The 22,469-nt window shown below is 49.2% G+C and overlaps 11 non-coding genes across 11 annotated transcripts; all 11 read left to right on the forward strand.

The window, feature by feature from the left end:
- The first annotated feature begins 2,561 nt into the window (after positions 1-2,561).
- On the forward strand, positions 2,562-2,634 carry Trnat-agu (transfer RNA threonine (anticodon AGU)). The gene has a single exon. It is a non-coding gene; the product is annotated as a tRNA-Thr (tRNA).
- A 1,379-nt stretch (positions 2,635-4,013) lies between these two features.
- Positions 4,014-4,086, forward strand: Trnat-agu (transfer RNA threonine (anticodon AGU)). The gene has a single exon. It is a non-coding gene; the product is annotated as a tRNA-Thr (tRNA).
- Positions 4,087-5,465: 1,379 nt separating this feature from the next.
- Trnat-agu (transfer RNA threonine (anticodon AGU)) lies at positions 5,466-5,538 on the forward strand. The gene has a single exon. It is a non-coding gene; the product is annotated as a tRNA-Thr (tRNA).
- A 2,320-nt stretch (positions 5,539-7,858) lies between these two features.
- On the forward strand, positions 7,859-7,931 carry Trnaa-ggc (transfer RNA alanine (anticodon GGC)). The gene has a single exon. It is a non-coding gene; the product is annotated as a tRNA-Ala (tRNA).
- Positions 7,932-8,358: 427 nt separating this feature from the next.
- Positions 8,359-8,431, forward strand: Trnat-agu (transfer RNA threonine (anticodon AGU)). The gene has a single exon. It is a non-coding gene; the product is annotated as a tRNA-Thr (tRNA).
- A 1,368-nt stretch (positions 8,432-9,799) lies between these two features.
- On the forward strand, positions 9,800-9,872 carry Trnat-agu (transfer RNA threonine (anticodon AGU)). The gene has a single exon. It is a non-coding gene; the product is annotated as a tRNA-Thr (tRNA).
- Positions 9,873-11,240: 1,368 nt separating this feature from the next.
- On the forward strand, positions 11,241-11,313 carry Trnat-agu (transfer RNA threonine (anticodon AGU)). The gene has a single exon. It is a non-coding gene; the product is annotated as a tRNA-Thr (tRNA).
- A 1,368-nt stretch (positions 11,314-12,681) lies between these two features.
- On the forward strand, positions 12,682-12,754 carry Trnat-agu (transfer RNA threonine (anticodon AGU)). The gene has a single exon. It is a non-coding gene; the product is annotated as a tRNA-Thr (tRNA).
- A 1,379-nt stretch (positions 12,755-14,133) lies between these two features.
- Positions 14,134-14,206, forward strand: Trnat-agu (transfer RNA threonine (anticodon AGU)). Its single transcript has one exon. It is a non-coding gene; the product is annotated as a tRNA-Thr (tRNA).
- Positions 14,207-15,585: 1,379 nt separating this feature from the next.
- Positions 15,586-15,658, forward strand: Trnat-agu (transfer RNA threonine (anticodon AGU)). The gene has a single exon. It is a non-coding gene; the product is annotated as a tRNA-Thr (tRNA).
- Positions 15,659-18,478: 2,820 nt separating this feature from the next.
- Positions 18,479-18,551, forward strand: Trnat-agu (transfer RNA threonine (anticodon AGU)). The gene has a single exon. It is a non-coding gene; the product is annotated as a tRNA-Thr (tRNA).
- The last annotated feature ends 3,918 nt before the right edge of the window (positions 18,552-22,469 follow it).

The raw sequence follows: 22,469 nt of genomic DNA on the forward strand, positions 1-22,469 counted from the left end.
TGCGAACACAGGAAGCTTGCAGACCCTCGCTGCCTGCAGACACCGAGCAGCCACACTAGGAGGGCGGCCTAAGCCGTAGGCGAATTGTGCTCATTCGCTTTGGCGCGACGTCGAACTATAAATAATGCTGTCACTAGCGTGAGCGTTGCGTGAGCGTCGTGGAAAGTCGGAAAAGTCGGCTGCGAGGGTGAGTGCCAAGTTTGGGGAGCGTTTCGTAGTATGCGCAGTGCAATGGAGACGCGGAAACTTGTTGTGGCCCAGTGTTTTGCAGTTGGACGACAAGATTGGTACACAGTAGTAAAGAGCGAGGCACTGAGTTGGCATAAATAATGTAGTGCACAATGGTTCTCGAGATGTGTTTGTTACCTCAGGTGCTGTATAATTGTCTACAATGAGTGAAAACGGAGCAATTTGTGACGGCTCTTTCAATTTAAGACGTTAAAAACAGACGGAATTTGCATTTGTAATACCAGAGCATCGAAACTACTTGGAACTTTTGTGTATATGAACGGGTCCGCGCCTTTGTACTCTGCTCCCTTCACCGCTACAAACCAACCAACCATCGTGTCCGTGCGCATCTGAGTCGCAAACAATGGGGAATAGCGCAGTTTGCTCGTGCATGGGGCGTAGCTCAGTTGGTAGAGCGTTCGCTTGGCATGTGAAAGGTCCAGGGTTCAAGCCGCGGCGCCTCCATTTTTTGTGGTCAGTCCATAGTAAGTGTTGGTCGCGGCGAACCTAAAGGCACGCAAGATGTTGCAAAGCCAGCGTCACAGACTGATATGATGTATACTGACGTAAGGAGAGCAAGATGTAAGTGTGGGGACCGGCTGTTATCGAGGTGTCATCGAGTGCAGATCTGTCTTAGGTATCGCGGCTTAACCTCATTGAAGTCTAGAGGGTGGACAACACGTTGGTCTTACTCAGAGCGGTGTCCGAATTCTATTTTCGACGTTATACGTGCCACTTTCATTTTGGCAACTACGATTCGATACAGAATGCACGAAACCTGAAAGACACCCTAACGGATACATAGAGAGTAGTGTTTGTCTGCTGAATAATGGGAGTGCAAGGGTCTGTGTCGTCTATATGGCTGTATGTAGCACCACAAGTCTTCGGGGGGGCGGGCGTAGCTCAGATGGTAGAGTGCTCGCTTAGTATGCGAGAGGTACTGGAATCAATACCCAGTGCCTGCAGGATTTTTAACACACCTACATGCGCACCTTGATATGCAAGTGGAATACTTCACAGCCAGCAGATGTGTCTAGGAAGATACAAGCTTGCGCCGAGTTCACGTAAATCCCACTGCACATTCCTATTCTTTGCGTGCAGTCAGCTGCTCCTGGTGTTGTTAGTTGTGACTGCTGATAACAGATGCCGTAGCAATCAATTCATGGAGTGAGTTGTATGTTTTGCGATAGTCTGTCTCTGACAAGCAAGCACAGGTGACATAGGTGCGAACACAGGAAGCTTGCAGACCCTCGCTGCCTGCAGACACCGAGCAGCCACACTAGGAGGGCGGCCTAAGCCGTAGGCGAATTGTGCTCATTCGCTTTGGCGCGACGTCGAACTATAAATAATGCTGTCACTAGCGTGAGCGTCGTGGAAAGTCGGAAAAGTCGGCTGCGAGGGTGAGTGCCAAGTTTGGGGAGCGTTTCGTAGTATGCGCAGTGCAATGGAGACGCGGAAACTTGTTGTGGCCCAGTGTTTTGCAGTTGGACGACAAGATTGGTACACAGTAGTAAAGAGCGAGGCACTGAGTTGGCATAAATAATGTAGTGCACAATGGTTCTCGAGATGTGTTTGTTACCTCAGGTGCTGTATAATTGTCTACAATGAGTGAAAACGGAGCAATTTGTGACGGCTCTTTCAATTTAAGACGTTAAAAACAGACGGAATTTGCATTTGTAATACCAGAGCATCGAAACTACTTGGAACTTTTGTGTATATGAACGGGTCCGCGCCTTTGTACTCTGCTCCCTTCACCGCTACAAACCAACCAACCATCGTGTCCGTGCGCATCTGAGTCGCAAACAATGGGGAATAGCGCAGTTTGCTCGTGCATGGGGCGTAGCTCAGTTGGTAGAGCGTTCGCTTGGCATGTGAAAGGCCCAGGGTTCAAGCCGCGGCGCCTCCATTTTTTGTGGTCAGTGCATGGTAAGTGTTGGTCGCGGCGAACCTAAAGGCACGCAAGATGTTGCAAAGCCAGCGTCACAGACTGATATGATGTATACTGACGTAAGGAGAGCAAGATGTAAGTGTGGGTACCGGCTGTTATCGAGGTGTCATCGAGTGCAGATCTGTCTTAGGTATCGCGGCTTAACCTCATTGAAGTCTAGAGGGTGGACAACACGTTGGTCTTACTCAGAGCGGTGTCCGAATTCTATTTTCGACGTTATACGTGCCACTTTCATTTTGGCAACTACGATTCGATACAGAATGCACGAAACCTGAAAGACACCCTAACGGATACATAGAGAGTAGTGTTTGTCTGCTGAATAATGGGAGTGCAAGGGTCTGTGTCGTCTATATGGCTGTATGTAGCACCACTAGTCTCCGGGGGGGCGGGCGTAGCTCAGATGGTAGAGTGCTCGCTTAGTATGCGAGAGGTACTGGGATCAATACCCAGTGCCTGCAGGATTTTTAACACACCTACATGCGCACCTTGATATGCAAGTGGAATACTTCACAGCCAGCAGATGTGTCTAGGAAGATACAAGCTTGCGCCGAGTTCACGTAAATCCCACTGCACATTCCTATTCTTTGCGTGCAGTCAGCTGCTCCTGGTGTTGTTAGTTGTGACTGCTGATAACAGATGCCGTAGCAATCAATTCATGGAGTGAGTTGTATGTTTTGCGATAGTCTGTCTCTGACAAGCAAGCACAGGTGACATAGGTGCGAACACAGGAAGCTTGCAGACCCTCGCTGCCTGCAGACACCGAGCAGCCACACTAGGAGGGCGGCCTAAGCCGTAGGCGAATTGTGCTCATTCGCTTTGGCGCGACGTCGAACTATAAATAATGCTGTCACTAGCGTGAGCGTTGCGTGAGCGTCGTGGAAAGTTGGAAAAGTCGGCTGCGAGGGTGAGTGCCAAGTTTGGGGAGCGTTTCGTAGTATGCGCAGTGCAATGGAGACGCGGAAACTTGTTGTGGCCCAGTGTTTTGCAGTTGGACGACAAGATTGGTACACAGTAGTAAAGAGCGAGGCACTGAGTTGGCATAAATAATGTAGTGCACAATGGTTCTCGAGATGTGTTTGTTACCTCAGGTGCTGTATAATTGTCTACAATGAGTGAAAACGGAGCAATTTGTGACGGCTCTTTCAATTTAAGACGTTAAAAACAGACGGAATTTGCATTTGTAATACCAGAGCATCGACTCTACTTGGAACTTTTGTGTATATGAACGGGTCCGCGCCTTTGTACTCTGCTCCCTTCACCGCTACAAACCAACCAACCATCGTGTCCGTGCGCATCTGAGTCGCAAACAATGGGGAATAGCGCAGTTTGCTCGTGCATGGGGCGTAGCTCAGTTGGTAGAGCGTTCGCTTGGCATGTGAAAGGTCCAGGGTTCAAGCCGCGGCGCCTCCATTTTTTGTGGTCAGTGCATGGTAAGTGTTGGTCGCGGCGAACCTAAAGGCACGCAAGATGTTGCAAAGCCAGCGTCACAGACTGATATGATGTATACTGACGTAAGGAGAGCAAGATGTAAGTGTGGGTACCGGCTGTTATCGAGGTGTCATCGAGTGCAGATCTGTCTTAGGTATCGCGGCTTAACCTCATTGAAGTCTGGAGGGTGGACAACACGTTGGTCTTACTCAGAGCGGTGTCCGAATTCTATTTTCGACGTTATACGTGCCACTTTCATTTTGGCAACTACGATTCGATACAGAATGCACGAAACCTGAAAGACACCCTAACGGATACATAGAGAGTAGTGTTTGTCTGCTGAATAATGGGAGTGCAAGGGTCTGTGTCGTCTATATGGCTGTATGTAGCACCACTAGTCTTCGGGGGGGCGGGCGTAGCTCAGATGGTAGAGTGCTCGCTTAGTATGCGAGAGGTACTGGGATCAATACCCAGTGCCTGCAGGATTTTTAACACACCTACATGCGCACCTTGATATGCAAGTGGAATACTTCACAGCCAGCAGATGTGTCTAGGAAGATACAAGCTTGCGCCGAGTTCACGTAAATCCCACTGCACATTCCTATTCTTTGCGTGCAGTCAGCTGCTCCTGGTGTTGTTAGTTGTGACTGCTGATAACAGATGCCGTAGCAATCAATTCATGGAGTGAGTTGTATGTTTTGCGATAGTCTGTCTCTGACAAGCAAGCACAGGTGACATAGGTGCGAACACAGGAAGCTTGCAGACCCTCGCTGCCTGCAGACACCGAGCAGCCACACTAGGAGGGCGGCCTAAGCCGTAGGCGAATTGTGCTCATTCGCTTTGGCGCGACGTCGAACTATAAATAATGCTGTCACTAGCGTGAGCGTTGCGTGAGCGTCGTGGAAAGTTGGAAAAGTCGGCTGCGAGGGTGAGTGCCAAGTTTGGGGAGCGTTTCGTAGTATGCGCAGTGCAATGGAGACGCGGAAACTTGTTGTGGCCCAGTGTTTTGCAGTTGGACGACAAGATTGGTACACAGTAGTAAAGAGCGAGGCACTGAGTTGGCATAAATAATGTAGTGCACAATGGTTCTCGAGATGTGTTTGTTACCTCAGGTGCTGTATAATTGTCTACAATGAGTGAAAACGGAGCAATTTGTGACGGCTCTTTCAATTTAAGACGTTAAAAACAGACGGAATTTGCATTTGTAATACCAGAGCATCGACTCTACTTGGAACTTTTGTGTATATGAACGGGTCCGCGCCTTTGTACTCTGCTCCCTTCACCGCTACAAACCAACCAACCATCGTGTCCGTGCGCATCTGAGTCGCAAACAATGGGGAATAGCGCAGTTTGCTCGTGCATGGGGCGTAGCTCAGTTGGTAGAGCGTTCGCTTGGCATGTGAAAGGCCCAGGGTTCAAGCCGCGGCGCCTCCAGTTTTTGTGGTCAGTGCATGGTAAGTGTTGGTCGCGGCGAACCTAAAGGCACGCAAGATGTTGCAAAGCCAGCGTCACAGACTGATATGATGTATACTGACGTAAGGAGAGCAAGATGTAAGTGTGGGTACCGGCTGTTATCGAGGTGTCATCGAGTGCAGATCTGTCTTAGGTATCGCGGCTTAACCTCATTGAAGTCTAGAGGGTGGACAACACGTTGGTCTTACTCAGAGCGGTGTCCGAATTCTATTTTCGACGTTATACGTGCCACTTTCAATTTGGCAACTACGATTCGATACAGAATGCACGAAACCTGAAAGACACCCTAACGGATACATAGAGAGTAGTGTTTGTCTGCTGAATAATGGGAGTGCAAGGGTCTGTGTCGTCTATATGGCTGGATGTAGCACCACTAGTCTTCGGGGGGGCGGGCGTAGCTCAGATGGTAGAGCGCTCGCTTAGTATGCGAGAGGTACTGGGATCAATACCCAGTGCCTGCAGGATTTTTAACACACCTACATGCGCACCTTGATATGCAAGTGGAATACTTCACAGCCAGCAGATGTGTCTAGGAAGATACAAGCTTGCGCCGAGTTCACGTAAATCCCACTGCACATTCCTATTCTTTGCGTGCAGTCAGCTGCTCCTGGTGTTGTTAGTTGTGACTGCTGATAACAGATGCCGTAGCAATCAATTCATGGAGTGAGTTGTATGTTTTGCGATAGTCTGTCTCTGACAAGCAAGCACAGGTGACATAGGTGCGAACACAGGAAGCTTGCAGACCCTCGCTGCCTGCAGACACCGAGCAGCCACACTAGGAGGGCGGCCTAAGCCGTAGGCGAATTGTGCTCATTCGCTTTGGCGCGACGTCGAACTATAAATAATGCTGTCACTAGCGTGAGCGTTGCGTGAGCGTCGTGGAAAGTCGGAAAAGTCGGCTGCGAGGGTGAGTGCCAAGTTTGGGGAGCGTTTCGTAGTATGCGCAGTGCAATGGAGACGCGGAAACTTGTTGTGGCCCAGTGTTTTGCAGTTGGACGACAAGATTGGTACACAGTAGTAAAGAGCGAGGCACTGAGTTGGCATAAATAATGTAGTGCACAATGGTTCTCGAGATGTGTTTGTTACCTCAGGTGCTGTATAATTGTCTACAATGAGTGAAAACGGAGCAATTTGTGACGGCTCTTTCAATTTAAGACGTTAAAAACAGACGGAATTTGCATTTGTAATACCAGAGCATCGAAACTACTTGGAACTTTTGTGTATATGAACGGGTCCGCGCCTTTGTACTCTGCTCCCTTCACCGCTACAAACCAACCAACCATCGTGTCCGTGCGCATCTGAGTCGCAAACAATGGGGAATAGCGCAGTTTGCTCGTGCATGGGGAGTAGCTCAGTTGGTAGAGCGTTCGCTTGGCATGTGAAAGGCCCAGGGTTCAAGCCGCGGCGCCTCCAGTTTTTGTGGTCAGTGCATGGTAAGTGTTGGTCGCGGCGAACCTAAAGGCACGCAAGATGTTGCAAAGCCAGCGTCACAGACTGATATGATGTATACTGACGTAAGGAGAGCAAGTTGTAAGTGTGGGGACCGGCTGTTATCGAGGTGTCATCGAGTGCAGATCTGTCTTAGGTATCGCGGCTTAACCTCATTGAAGTCTAGAGGGTGGACAACACGTTGGTCTTACTCAGAGCGGTGTCCGAATTCTATTTTCGACGTTATACGTGCCACTTTCATTTTGGCAACTACGATTCGATACAGAATGCACGAAACCTGAAAGACACCCTAACGGATACATAGAGAGTAGTGTTTGTCTGCTGAATAATGGGAGTGCAAGGGTCTGTGTCGTCTATATGGCTGTATGTAGCACCATTAGTCTTCGGGGGGGCGGGCGTAGCTCAGATGGTAGAGCTCTCGCTTAGTATGCGATAGGTACTGGGATCAATACCCAGTGCCTGCAGGATCTTTAACACACCTACATGCGCACCTTGATATGCAAGTGGAATACTTCACAGCCAGCAGATGTGTCTAGGAAGATACAAGCTTGCGCCGAGTTCACGTAAATCCCACTGCACATTCCTATTCTTTGCGTGCAGTCAGCTGCTCCTGGTGTTGTTAGTTGTGACTGCTGATAACAGATGCCGTAGCAATCAATTCATGGAGTGAGTTGTATGTTTTGCGATAGTCTGTCTCTGACAAGCAAGCACAGGTGACATAGGTGCGAACACAGGAAGCTTGCAGACCCTCGCTGCCTGCAGACACCGAGCAGCCACACTAGGAGGGCGGCCTGAGCCGTAGGCGAATTGTGCTCATTCGCTTTGGCGCGACGTCGAACTATAAATAATGCTGTCACTAGCGTGAGCGTCGTGGAAAGTCGGAAAAGTCGGCTGCGAGGGTGAGTGCCAAGTTTGGGGAGCATTTCGTAGTATGCGCAGTGCAATGGAGACGCGGAAACTTGTTGTGGCCCAGTGTTTTGCAGTTGGACGACAAGATTGGTACACAGTAGTAAAGAGCGAGGCACTGAGTTGGCATAAATAATGTAGTGCACAATGGTTCTCGAGATGTGTTTGTTACCTCAGGTGCTGTATAATTGTCTACAATGAGTGAAAACGGAGCAATTTGTGACGGCTCTTTCAATTTAAGACGTTAAAAACAGACGGAATTTGCATTTGTAATACCAGAGCATCGAAACTACTTGGAACTTTTGTGTATATGAACGGGTCCGCGCCTTTGTACTCTGCTCCCTTCACCGCTACAAACCAACCAACCATCGTGTCCGTGCGCATCTGAGTCGCAAACAATGTGGAATAGCGCAGTTTGCTCGTGCATGGGGCGTAGCTCAGTTGGTAGAGCGTTCGCTTGGCATGTGAAAGGTCCAGGGTTCAAGCCGCGGCGCCTCAATTTTTTGTGGTCAGTGCATGGTAAGTGTTGGTCGCGGCGAACCTAAAGGCACGCAAGATGTTGCAAAGCCAGCGTCACAGACTGATATGATGTATACTGACGTAAGGAGAGCAAGATGTAAGTGTGGGGACCGGCTGTTATCGAGGTGTCATTGAGTGCAGATCTGTCTTAGGTATCGCGGCTTAACCTCATTGAAGTCTAGAGGGTGGACAACACGTTGGTCTTACTCAGAGCGGTGTCCGAATTCTATTTTCGACGTTATACGTGCCACTTTCATTTTGGCAACTACGATTCGATACAGAATGCACGAAACCTGAAAGACACCCTAACGGATACATAGAGAGTAGTGTTTGTCTGCTGAATAATGGGAGTGCAAGGGTCTGTGTCGTCTATATGGCTGTATGTAGCACCATTAGTCTTCGGGGGGGCGGGCGTAGCTCAGATGGTAGAGCGCTCGCTTAGTATGTGAGAGGTACTGGGATCAATACCCAGTGCCTGCAGGATTTTTAACACACCTACATGCGCACCTTGATATGCAAGTGGAATACTTCACAGCCAGCAGATGTGTCTAGGAAGATACAAGCTTGCGCCGAGTTCACGTAAATCCCACTGCACATTCCTATTCTTTGCGTGCAGTCAGCTGCTCCTGGTGTTGTTAGTTGTGACTGCTGATAACAGATGCCGTAGCAATCAATTCATGGAGTGAGTTGTATGTTTTGCGATAGTCTGTCTCTGACAAGCAAGCACAGGTGACATAGGTGCGAACACAGGAAGCTTGCAGACCCTCGCTGCCTGCAGACACCGAGCAGCCACACTAGGAGGGCGGCCTAAGCCGTAGGCGAATTGTGCTCATTCGCTTTGGCGCGACGTCGAACTATAAATAATGCTGTCACTAGCGTGAGCGTCGTGGAAAGTCGGAAAAGTCGGCTGCGAGGGTGAGTGCCAAGTTTGGGGAGCGTTTCGTAGTATGCGCAGTGCAATGGAGACGCGGAAACTTGTTGTGGCCCAGTGTTTTGCAGTTGGACGACAAGATTGGTACACAGTAGTAAAGAGCGAGGCACTGAGTTGGCATAAATAATGTAGTGCACAATGGTTCTCGAGATGTGTTTGTTACCTCAGGTGCTGTATAATTGTCTACAATGAGTGAAAACGGAGCAATTTGTGACGGCTCTTTCAATTTAAGACGTTAAAAACAGACGGAATTTGCATTTGTAATACCAGAGCATCGACTCTACTTGGAACTTTTGTGTATATGAACGGGTCCGCGCCTTTGTACTCTGCTCCCTTCACCGCTACAAACCAACCAACCATCGTGTCCGTGCGCATCTGAGTCGCAAACAATGGGGAATAGCGCAGTTTGCTCGTGCATGGGGCGTAGCTCAGTTGGTAGAGCGTTCGCTTGGCATGTGAAAGGTCCAGGGTTCAAGCCGCGGCGCCTCCATTTTTTGTGGTCAGTGCATGGTAAGTGTTGGTCGCAGCGAACCTAAAGGCACGCAAGATGTTGCAAAGCCAGCGTCACAGACTGATATGATGTATACTGACGTAAGGAGAGCAAGATGTAAGTGTGGGGACCGGCTGTTATCGAGGTGTCATCGAGTGCAGATCTGTCTTAGGTATCACGGCTTAACCTCATTGAAGTCTAGAGGGTGGACAACACGTTGGTCTTACTCAGAGCGGTGTCCGAATTCTATTTTCGACGTTATACGTGCCACTTTCATTTTGGCAACTACGATTCGATACAGAATGCACGAAACCTGAAAGACACCCTAACGGATACATAGAGAGTAGTGTTTGTCTGCTGAATAATGGGAGTGCAAGGGTCTGTGTCGTCCATATGGCTGTATGTAGCACCATTAGTCTTCGGGGGGGCGGGCGTAGCTCAGATGGTAGAGCGCTCGCTTAGTATGCGAGAGGTACTGGGATCAATACCCAGTGCCTGCAGGATTTTTAACACACCTACATGCGCACCTTGATATGCAAGTGGAATACTTCACAGCCAGCAGATGTGTCTAGCAAGATACAAGCTTGCGCCGAGTTCACGTAAATCCCACTGCACATTCCTATTCTTTGCGTGCAGTCAGCTGCTCCTGGTGTTGTTAGTTGTGACTGCTGATAACAGATGCCGTAGCAATCAATTCATGGAGTGAGTTGTATGTTTTGCGATAGTCTGTCTCTGACAAGCAAGCACAGGTGACATAGGTGCGAACACAGGAAGCTTGCAGACCCTCGCTGCCTGCAGACACCGAGCAGCCACACTAGGAGGGCGGCCTAAGCCGTAGGCGAATTGTGCTCATTCGCTTTTGCGCGACGTCGAACTATAAATAATGCTGTCACTAGCGTGAGCGTCGTGGAAAGTCGGAAAAGTCGGCTGCGAGGGTGAGTGCCAAGTTTGGGGAGCGTTTCGTAGTATGCGCAGTGCAATGGAGACGCGGAAACTTGTTGTGGCCCAGTGTTTTGCAGTTGGACGACAAGATTGGTACACAGTAGTAAAGAGCGAGGCACTGAGTTGGCATAAATAATGTAGTGCACAATGGTTCTCGAGATGTGTTTGTTACCTCAGGTGCTGTATAATTGTCTACAATGAGTGAAAACGGAGCAATTTGTGACGGCTCTTTCAATTTAAGACGTTAAAAACAGACGGAATTTGCATTTGTAATACCAGAGCATCGAAACTACTTGGAACTTTTGTGTATATGAACGGGTCCGCGCCTTTGTACTCTGCTCCCTTCCCCGCTACAAACAAACCAACCATCGTGTCCGTGCGCATCTGAGTCGCAAACAATGGGGAATAGCGCAGTTTGCTCGTGCATGGGGCGTAGCTCAGTTGGTAGAGCGTTCGCTTGGCATGTGAAAGGTCCAGTGTTCAAGCCTCGGCGCCTCCATTTTTTGTGGTCAGTGCATGGTAAGTGTTGGTCGCGGCGAACCTAAAGGCACGCAAGATGTTGCAAAGCCAGCGTCACAGACTGATATGATGTATACTGACGTAAGGAGAGCAAGATGTAAGTGTGGGGACCGGCTGTTATCGAGGTGTCATCGAGTGCAGATCTGTCTTAGGTATCGCGGCTTAACCTCATTGAAGTCTAGAGGGTGGACAACACGTTGGTCTTACTCAGAGCGGTGTCCGAATTCTATTTTCGACGTTATACGTGCCACTTTCATTTTGGCAACTACGATTCGATACAGAATGCACGAAACCTGAAAGACACCCTAACGGATACATAGAGAGTAGTGTTTGTCTGCTGAATAATGGGAGTGCAAGGGTCTGTGTCGTCTATATGGCTGTATGTAGCACCACTAGTCTTCGGGGGGGCGGGCGTAGCTCAGATGGTAGAGTGCTCGCTTAGTATGCGAGAGGTACTGGGATCAATACCCAGTGCCTGCAGGATTTTTAACACACCTACATGCGCACCTTGATATGCAAGTGGAATACTTCACAGCCAGCAGATGTGTCTAGCAAGATACAAGCTTGCGCCGAGTTCACGTAAATCCCACTGCACATTCCTATTCTTTGCGTGCAGTCAGCTGCTCCTGGTGTTGTTAGTTGTGACTGCTGATAACAGATGCCGTAGCAATCAATTCATGGAGTGAGTTGTATGTTTTGCGATAGTCTGTCTCTGACAAGCAAGCACAGGTGACATAGGTGCGAACACAGGAAGCTTGCAGACCCTCGCTGCCTGCAGACACCGAGCAGCCACACTAGGAGGGCGGCCTAAGCCGTAGGCGAATTGTGCTCATTCGCTTTGGCGCGACGTCGAACTATAAATAATGCTGTCACTAGCGTGAGCGTCGTGGAAAGTCGGAAAAGTCGGCTGCGAGGGTGAGTGCCAAGTTTGGGGAGCGTTTCGTAGTATGCGCAGTGCAATGGAGACGCGGAAACTTGTTGTGGCCCAGTGTTTTGCAGTTGGACGACAAGATTGGTACACAGTAGTAAAGAGCGAGGCACTGAGTTGGCATAAATAATGTAGTGCACAATGGTTCTCGAGATGTGTTTGTTACCTCAGGTGCTGTATAATTGTCTACAATGAGTGAAAACGGAGCAATTTGTGACGGCTCTTTCAATTTAAGACGTTAAAAAGAGACGGAATTTGCATTTGTAATACCAGAGCATCGAAACTACTTGGAACTTTTGTGTATATGAACGGGTCCGCGCCTTTGTACTCTGCTCCCTTCACCGCTACAAACCAACCAACCATCGTGTCCGTGCGCATCTGAGTCGCAAACAATGGGGAATAGCGCAGTTTGCTCGTGCATGGGGCGTAGCTCAGTTGGTAGAGCGTTCGCTTGGCATGTGAAAGGTCCAGGGTTCAAGCCGCGGCGCCTTCATTTTTTGTGGTCAGTGCATGGTAAGTGTTGGTCGCGGCGAACCTAAAGGCACGCAAGATGTTGCAAAGCCAGCGTCACAGACTGATATGATGTATACTGACGTGAGGATAGCAAGATGTAAGTGTGGGGACCGGCTGTTATCGAGGTGTCATCGAGTGCAGATCTGTCTTAGGTATCGCGGCTTAACCTCATTGAAGTCTAGAGGGTGGACAACACGTTGGTCTTACTCAGAGCGGTGTCCGAATTCTATTTTCGACGTTATACGTGCCACTTTCATTTTGGCAACTACGATTCGATACAGAATGCACGAAACCTGAAAGACACCCTAACGGATACATAGAGAGTAGTGTTTGTCTGCTGAATAATGGGAGTGCAAGGGTCTGTGTCGTCTATATGGCTGTATGTAGCACCATTAGTCTTCGGGGGGGCGGGCGTAGCTCAGATGGTAGAGCGCTCGCTTAGTATGCGAGAGGTACTGGGATCAATACCCAGTGCCTGCAGGATTTTTAACACACCTACATGCGCACCTTGATATGCAAGTGGAATACTTCACAGCCAGCAGATGAGTCTAGCAAGATACAAGCTTGCGCCGAGTTCACGTAAATCCCACTGCACATTCCTATTCTTTGCGTGCAGTCAGCTGCTCCTGGTGTTGTTAGTTGTGACTGCTGATAACAGATGCCGTAGCAATCAATTCATGGAGTGAGTTGTATGTTTTGCGATAGTCTGTCTCTGACAAGCAAGCACAGGTGACATAGGTGCGAACACAGGAAGCTTGCAGACCCTCGCTGCCTGCAGACACCGAGCAGCCACACTAGGAGGGCGGCCTAAGCCGTAGGCGAATTGTGCTCATTCGCTTTGGCGCGACGTCGAACTATAAATAATGCTGTCACTAGCGTGAGCGTTGCGCGAGCGTCGTGGAAAGTCGGAAAAGTCGGCTGCGAGGGTGAGTGCCAAGTTTGGGGAGCGTTTCGTAGTATGCGCAGTGCAATGGAGACGCGGAAACTTGTTGTGGCCCAGTGTTTTGCAGTTGGACGACAAGATTGGTACACAGTAGTAAAGAGCGAGGCACTGAGTTGGCATAAATAATGTAGTGCACAATGGTTCTCGAGATGTGTTTGTTACCTCAGGTGCTGTATAATTGTCTACAATGAGTGAAAACGGAGCAATTTGTGACGGCTCTTTCAATTTAAGACGTTAAAAACAGACGGAATTTGCATTTGTAATACCAGAGCATCGAAACTACTTGGAACTTTTGTGTATATGAACGGGTCCGCGCCTTTGTACTCTGCTCCCTTCACCGCTACAAACAAACCAACCATCGTGTCCGTGCGCATCTGAGTCGCAAACAATGGGGAATAGCGGAGTTTGCTCGTGCATGGGTCGTAGCTCAGTTGGTAGAGCGTTCGCTTGGCATGTGAAAGGTCCAGGGTTCAAGCCGCGGCGCCTCCATTTTTTGTGGTCAGTGCATGGTAAGTGTTGATCGCGGCGAACCTAAAGGCACGCAAGATGTTGCAAAGCCAGCGTCACAGACTGATATGATGTATACTGACGTAAGGAGAGCAAGATGTAAGTGTGGGTACCGGCTGTTATCGAGGTGTCATCGAGTGCAGATCTGTCTTAGGTATCGCGGCTTAACCTCATTGAAGTCTAGAGGGTGGACAACACGTTGGTCTTACTCAGAGCGGTGTCCGAATTCTATTTTCGACGTTATACGTGCCACTTTCATTTTGGCAACTACGATTCGATACAGAATGCACGAAACCTGAAAGACACCCTAACGGATACATAGAGAGTAGTGTTTGTCTGCTGAATAATGGGAGTGCAAGGGTCTGTGTCGTCTATATGGCTGTATGTAGCACCACTAGTCTTCGGGGGGGCGGGCGTAGCTCAGATGGTAGAGTGCTCGCTTAGTATGCGAGAGGTACTGGGATCAATACCCAGTGCCTGCAGGATTTTTAACACACCTACATGCGCACCTTGATATGCAAGTGGAATACTTCACAGCCAGCAGATGTGTCTAGGAAGATACAAGCTTGCGCCGAGTTCACGTAAATCCCACTGCACATTCCTATTCTTTGCGTGCAGTCAGCTGCTCCTGGTGTTGTTAGTTGTGACTGCTGATAACAGATGCCGTAGCAATCAATTCATGGAGTGAGTTGTATGTTTTGCGATAGTCTGTCTCTGACAAGCAAGCACAGGTGACATAGGTGCGAACACAGGAAGCTTGCAGACCCTCGCTGCCTGCAGAGACCGAGCAGCCACACTAGGAGGGCGGCCTAAGCCGTAGGCGAATTGTGCTCATTCGCTTTGGCGCGACGTCGAACTATAAATAATGCTGTCACTAGCGTGAGCGTTGCGTGAGCGTCGTGGAAAGTCGGAAAAGTCGGCTGCGAGGGTGAGTGCCAAGTTTGGGGAGCGTTTCGTAGTATGCGCAGTGCAATGGAGACGCGGAAACTTGTTGTGGCCCAGTGTTTTGCAGTTGGACGACAAGATTGGTACACAGTAGTAAAGAGCGAGGCACTGAGTTGGCATAAATAATGTAGTGCACAATGGTTCTCGAGATGTGTTTGTTACCTCAGGTGCTGTATAATTGTCTACAATGAGTGAAAACGGAGCAATTTGTGACGGCTCTTTCAATTTAAGACGTTAAAAACAGACGGAATTTGCATTTGTAATACCAGAGCATCGAAACTACTTGGAACTTTTGTGTATATGAACGGGTCCGCGCCTTTGTACTCTGCTCCCTTCACCGCTACAAACAAACCAACCATCGTGTCCGTGCGCATCTGAGTCGCAAACAATGGGGAATAGCGGAGTTTGCTCGTGCATGGGGCGTAGCTCAGTTGGTAGAGCGTTCGCTTGGCATGTGAAAGGTCCAGGGTTCAAGCCGCGGCGCCTCCATTTTTTGTGGTCAGTGCATGGTAAGTGTTGATCGCGGCGAACCTAAAGGCACGCAAGATGTTGCAAAGCCAGCGTCACAGACTGATATGATGTATACTGACGTAAGGAGAGCAAGATGTAAGTGTGGGTACCGGCTGTTATCGAGGTGTCATCGAGTGCAGATCTGTCTTAGGTATCGCGGCTTAACCTCATTGAAGTCTAGAGGGTGGACAACACGTTGGTCTTACTCAGAGCGGTGTCCGAATTCTATTTTCGACGTTATACGTGCCACTTTCATTTTGGCAACTACGATTCGATACAGAATGCACGAAACCTGAAAGACACCCTAACGGATACATAGAGAGTAGTGTTTGTCTGCTGAATAATGGGAGTGCAAGGGTCTGTGTCGTCTATATGGCTGTATGTAGCACCACTAGTCTTCGGGGGGGCGGGCGTAGCTCAGATGGTAGAGTGCTCGCTTAGTATGCGAGAGGTACTGGGATCAATACCCAGTGCCTGCAGGATTTTTAACACACCTACATGCGCACCTTGATATGCAAGTGGAATACTTCACAGCCAGCAGATGTGTCTAGGAAGATACAAGCTTGCGCCGAGTTCACGTAAATCCCACTGCACATTCCTATTCTTTGCGTGCAGTCAGCTGCTCCTGGTGTTGTTAGTTGTGACTGCTGATAACAGATGCCGTAGCAATCAATTCATGGAGTGAGTTGTATGTTTTGCGATAGTCTGTCTCTGACAAGCAAGCACAGGTGACATAGGTGCGAACACAGGAAGCTTGCAGACCCTCGCTGCCTGCAGACACCGAGCAGCCACACTAGGAGGGCGGCCTAAGCCGTAGGCGAATTGTGCTCATTCGCTTTGGCGCGACGTCGAACTATAAATAATGCTGTCACTAGCGTGAGCGTCGTGGAAAGTCGGAAAAGTCGGCTGCGAGGGTGAGTGCCAAGTTTGGGTAGCGTTTCGTAGTATGCGCAGTGCAATGGAGACGCGGAAACTTGTTGTGGCCCAGTGTTTTGCAGTTGGACGACAAGATTGGTACACAGTAGTAAAGAGCGAGGCACTGAGTTGGCATAAATAATGTAGTGCACAATGGTTCTCGAGATGTGTTTGTTACCTCAGGTGCTGTATAATTGTCTACAATGAGTGAAAACGGAGCAATTTGTGACGGCTCTTTCAATTTAAGACGTTAAAAACAGACGGAATTTGCATTTGTAATACCAGAGCATCGAAACTACTTGGAACTTTTGTGTATATGAACGGGTCCGCGCCTTTGTACTCTGCTCCCTTCACCGCTACAAACCAACCAACCATCGTGTCCGTGCGCATCTGAGTCGCAAACAATGGGGAATAGCGCAGTTTGCTCGTGCATGGGGCGTAGCTCAGTTGGTAGAGCGTTCGCTTGGCATGTGAAAGGTCCAGGGTTCAAGCCGCGGCGCCTCCATTTTTTGTGGTCAGTGCATGGTAAGTGTTGGTCGCGGCGAACCTAAAGGCACGCAAGATGTTGCAAAGCCAGCGTCACAGACTGATATGTTGTATACTGACGTAAGGAGAGCAAGATGTAAGTGTGGGTACCGGCTGTTATCGAGGTGTCATCGAGTGCAGATCTGTCTTAGGTATCGCGGCTTAACCTCATTGAAGTCTAGAGGGTGGACAACACGTTGGTCTTACTCAGAGCGGTGTCCGAATTCTATTTTCGACGTTATACGTGCCACTTTCATTTTGGTAACTACGATTCGATACAGAATGCACGAAACCTGAAAGACACCCTAACGGATACATAGAGAGTAGTGTTTGTCTGCTGAATAATGGGAGTGCAAGGGTCTGTGTCGTCTATATGGCTGTATGTAGCACCACTAGTTTTCGGGGGGAGGGGGGGGGGGCGGGCGTAGCTCAGATGGTAGAGCGCTCGCTTAGTATGCAAGAGGTACTGGGATCAATACCCAGTGCCTGCAGGATTTTTAACACACCTACATGCGCACCTTGATATGCAAGTGGAATACTTCACAGCCAGCAGATGTGTCTAGGAAGATACAAGCTTGCGCCGAGTTCACGTAAATCCCACTGCACATTCTTATTCTTTGCGTGCAGTCAGCTGCTCCTGGTGTTGTTAGTTGTGACTGCTGATAACAGATGCCGTAGCAATCAATTCATGGAGTGCGTTGTATGTTTTGCGATAGTCTGTCTCTGACAAGCAAGCACAGGTGACATAGGTGCGAACACAGGAAGCTTGCAGACCCTCGCTGCCTGCAGACACCGAGCAGCCACACTAGGAGGGCGGCCTAAGCCGTAGGCGAATTGTGCTCATTCGCTTTGGCGCGACGTCGAACTATAAATAATGCTGTCACTAGCGTGAGCGTCGTGGAAAGTCGGAAAAGTCGGCTGCGAGGGTGAGTGCCAAGTTTGGGGAGCGTTTCGTAGTATGCGCAGTGCAATGGAGACGCGGAAACTTGTTGTGGCCCAGTGTTTTGCAGTTGGACGACAAGATTGGTACACAGTAGTAAAGAGCGAGGCACTGAGTTGGCATAAATAATGTAGTGCACAATGGTTCTCGAGATGTGTTTGTTACCTCAGGTGCTGTATAATTGTCTACAATGAGTGAAAACGGAGCAATTTGTGACGGCTCTTTCAATTTAAGACGTTAAAAACAGACGGAATTTGCATTTGTAATACCAGAGCATCGAAACTACTTGGAACTTTTGTGTATATGAACGGGTCCGCGCCTTTGTACTCTGCTCCCTTCACCGCTACAAACAAACCAACCATCGTGTCCGTGCGCATCTGAGTCGCAAACAATGGGGAATAGCGGAGTTTGCTCGTGCATGGGGCGTAGCTCAGTTGGTAGAGCGTTCGCTTGGCATGTGAAAGGTCCAGGGTTCAAGCCGCGGCGCCTCCATTTTTTGTGGTCAGTGCATGGTAAGTGTTGATCGCGGCGAACCTAAAGGCACGCAAGATGTTGCAAAGCCAGCGTCACAGACTGATATGATGTATACTGACGTAAGGAGAGCAAGATGTAAGTGTGGGTACCGGCTGTTATCGAGGTGTCATCGAGTGCAGATCTGTCTTAGGTATCGCGGCTTAACCTCATTGAAGTCTAGAGGGTGGACAACACGTTGGTCTTACTCAGAGCGGTGTCCGAATTCTATTTTCGACGTTATACGTGCCACTTTCATTTTGGCAACTACGATTCGATACAGAATGCACGAAACCTGAAAGACACCCTAACGGATACATAGAGAGTAGTGTTTGTCTGCTGAATAATGGGAGTGCAAGGGTCTGTGTCGTCTATATGGCTGTATGTAGCACCACTAGTCTTCGGGGGGGCGGGCGTAGCTCAGATGGTAGAGTGCTCGCTTAGTATGCGAGAGGTACTGGGATCAATACCCAGTGCCTGCAGGATTTTTAACACACCTACATGCGCACCTTGATATGCAAGTGGAATACTTCACAGCCAGCAGATGTGTCTAGGAAGATACAAGCTTGCGCCGAGTTCACGTAAATCCCACTGCACATTCCTATTCTTTGCGTGCAGTCAGCTGCTCCTGGTGTTGTTAGTTGTGACTGCTGATAACAGATGCCGTAGCAATCAATTCATGGAGTGAGTTGTATGTTTTGCGATAGTCTGTCTCTGACAAGCAAGCACAGGTGACATAGGTGCGAACACAGGAAGCTTGCAGACCCTCGCTGCCTGCAGACACCGAGCAGCCACACTAGGAGGGCGGCCTAAGCCGTAGGCGAATTGTGCTCATTCGCTTTGGCGCGACGTCGAACTATAAATAATGCTGTCACTAGCGTGAGCGTCGTGGAAAGTCGGAAAAGTCGGCTGCGAGGGTGAGTGCCAAGTTTGGGTAGCGTTTCGTAGTATGCGCAGTGCAATGGAGACGCGGAAACTTGTTGTGGCCCAGTGTTTTGCAGTTGGACGACAAGATTGGTACACAGTAGTAAAGAGCGAGGCACTGAGTTGGCATAAATAATGTAGTGCACAATGGTTCTCGAGATGTGTTTGTTACCTCAGGTGCTGTATAATTGTCTACAATGAGTGAAAACGGAGCAATTTGTGACGGCTCTTTCAATTTAAGACGTTAAAAACAGACGGAATTTGCATTTGTAATACCAGAGCATCGAAACTACTTGGAACTTTTGTGTATATGAACGGGTCCGCGCCTTTGTACTCTGCTCCCTTCACCGCTACAAACCAACCAACCATCGTGTCCGTGCGCATCTGAGTCGCAAACAATGGGGAATAGCGCAGTTTGCTCGTGCATGGGGCGTAGCTCAGTTGGTAGAGCGTTCGCTTGGCATGTGAAAGGTCCAGGGTTCAAGCCGCGGCGCCTCCATTTTTTGTGGTCAGTGCATGGTAAGTGTTGGTCGCGGCGAACCTAAAGGCACGCAAGATGTTGCAAAGCCAGCGTCACAGACTGATATGTTGTATACTGACGTAAGGAGAGCAAGATGTAAGTGTGGGTACCGGCTGTTATCGAGGTGTCATCGAGTGCAGATCTGTCTTAGGTATCGCGGCTTAACCTCATTGAAGTCTAGAGGGTGGACAACACGTTGGTCTTACTCAGAGCGGTGTCCGAATTCTATTTTCGACGTTATACGTGCCACTTTCATTTTGGTAACTACGATTCGATACAGAATGCACGAAACCTGAAAGACACCCTAACGGATACATAGAGAGTAGTGTTTGTCTGCTGAATAATGGGAGTGCAAGGGTCTGTGTCGTCTATATGGCTGTATGTAGCACCACTAGTTTTCGGGGGGGGGGGGGGGGGCGGGCGTAGCTCAGATGGTAGAGCGCTCGCTTAGTATGCAAGAGGTACTGGGATCAATACCCAGTGCCTGCAGGATTTTTAACACACCTACATGCGCACCTTGATATGCAAGTGGAATACTTCACAGCCAGCAGATGTGTCTAGGAAGATACAAGCTTGCGCCGAGTTCACGTAAATCCCACTGCACATTCTTATTCTTTGCGTGCAGTCAGCTGCTCCTGGTGTTGTTAGTTGTGACTGCTGATAACAGATGCCGTAGCAATCAATTCATGGAGTGAGTTGTATGTTTTGCGATAGTCTGTCTCTGACAAGCAAGCACAGGTGACATAGGTGCGAACACAGGAAGCTTGCAGACCCTCGCTGCCTGCAGACACCGAGCAGCCACACTAGGAGGGCGGCCTAAGCCGTAGGCGAATTGTGCTCATTCGCTTTGGCGCGACGTCGAACTATAAATAATGCTGTCACTAGCGTGAGCGTCGTGGAAAGTCGGAAAAGTCGGCTGCGAGGGTGAGTGCCAAGTTTGGGGAGCGTTTCGTAGTATGCACAGTGCAATGGAGACGCGGAAACTTGTTGTGGCCCAGTGTTTTGCAGTTGGACGACAAGATTGGTACACAGTAGTAAAGAGCGAGGCACTGAGTTGGCATAAATAATGTAGTGCACAATGGTTCTCGAGATGTGTTTGTTACCTCAGGTGCTGTATAATTGTCTACAATGAGTGAAAACGGAGCAATTTGTGACGGCTCTTTCAATTTAAGACGTTAAAAACAGACGGAATTTGCATTTGTAATACCAGAGCATCGAAACTACTTGGAACTTTTGTGTATATGAACGGGTCCGCGCCTTTGTACTCTGCTCCCTTCACCGCTACAAACCAACCAACCATCGTGTCCGTGCGCATCTGAGTCGCAAACAATGGGGAATAGCGCAGTTTGCTCGTGCTGGGGCGTAGCTCAGTTGGTAGAGCGTTCGCTTGGCATGTGAAAGGTCCAGGGTTCAAGCCGCGGCGCCTCCATTTTTTGTGGTCAGTGCATGGTAAGTGTTGGTCGCGGCGAACCTAAAGGCACGCAAGATGTTGCAAAGCCAGCGTCACAGACTGATATGATGTATACTGACGTAAGGAGAGCAAGATGTAAGTGTGGGGACCGGCTGTTATCGAGGTGTCATCGAGTGCAGATCTGTCTTAGGTATCGCGGCTTAACCTCATTGAAGTCTAGAGGGTGGACAACACGTTGGTCTTACTCAGAGCGGTGTCCGAATTCTATTTTCGACGTTATACGTGCCACTTTCATTTTGGCAACTACGATTCGATACAGAATGCACGAAACCTGAAAGACACCCTAACGGATACATAGAGAGTAGTGTTTGTCTGCTGAATAATGGGAGTGCAAGGGTCTGTGTCGTCTATATGGCTGTATGTAGCACCATTAGTCTTCGGGGGGGGGGGGGGGGGCGGGCGTATCTCAGATGGTATCTTGTTTAGTATGCGAGAGGTACTGGGATCAATACCCAGTGCCTGCAGGATTTTTAACACACCTTCATGCGCACCTTGATATGCAAGTGGAATACTTCACAGCCAGCAGATGTGTCTAGGAAGATACAAGCTTGCGCCGAGTTCACGTAAATCCCACTGCACATTCCTATTCTTTGCGTGCAGTCAGCTGCTCCTGGTGTTGTTAGTTGTGACTGCTGATAACAGATGCCGTAGCAATCAATTCATGGAGTGAGTTGTATGTTTTGCGATAGTCTGTCTCTGACAAGCAAGCACAGGTGACATAGGTGCGAACACAGGAAGCTTGCAGACCCTCGCTGCCTGCAGACACCGAGCAGCCACACTAGGAGGGCGGCCTAAGCCGTAGGCGAAATGTATTCATTCGCTTTGGCGCGACGTCGAACTATAAATAATGCTGTCACTAGCGTGAGCGTTGCGTGAGCGTCGTGGAAAGTCGGAAAAGTCGGCTGCGAGGGTGAGTGCCAAGTTTGGGGAGCGTTTCGTAGTATGCGCAGTGCAATGGAGACGCGGAAACTTGTTGTGGCCCAGTGTTTTGCAGTTGGACGACAAGATTGGTACACAGTAGTAAAGAGCGAGGCACTGAGTTGGCATAAATAATGTAGTGCACAATGGTTCTCGAGATGTGTTTGTTACCTCAGGTGCTGTATAATTGTCTACAATGAGTGAAAACGGAGCAATTTGTGACGGCTCTTTCAATTTAAGACGTTAAAAACAGACGGAATTTGCATTTGTAATACCAGAGCATCGAAACTACTTGGAACTTTAGTGTATATGAACGGGTCTGCGCCTTTGTACTCTGCTCCCTTCACCGCTACAAACCAACCAACCATCGTGTCCGTGCGCATCTGAGTCGCAAACAATGGGGAATAGCGCAGTTTGCTCGTGCATGGGGCGTAGCTCAGTTGGTAGAGCGTTCGCTTGGCATGTGAAAGGTCCAGGGTTCAAGCCGCGGCACCTCCATTTTTTGTGGTCAGTGCATGGTAAGTGTTGGTCGCGGCGAACCTAAAGGCACGCAAGATGTTGCAAAGC

Source organism: Schistocerca gregaria, chromosome 10 (genome assembly GCF_023897955.1).
Source record: "Schistocerca gregaria isolate iqSchGreg1 chromosome 10, iqSchGreg1.2, whole genome shotgun sequence".
NCBI lineage: Eukaryota > Metazoa > Arthropoda > Insecta > Orthoptera > Acrididae > Schistocerca > Schistocerca gregaria.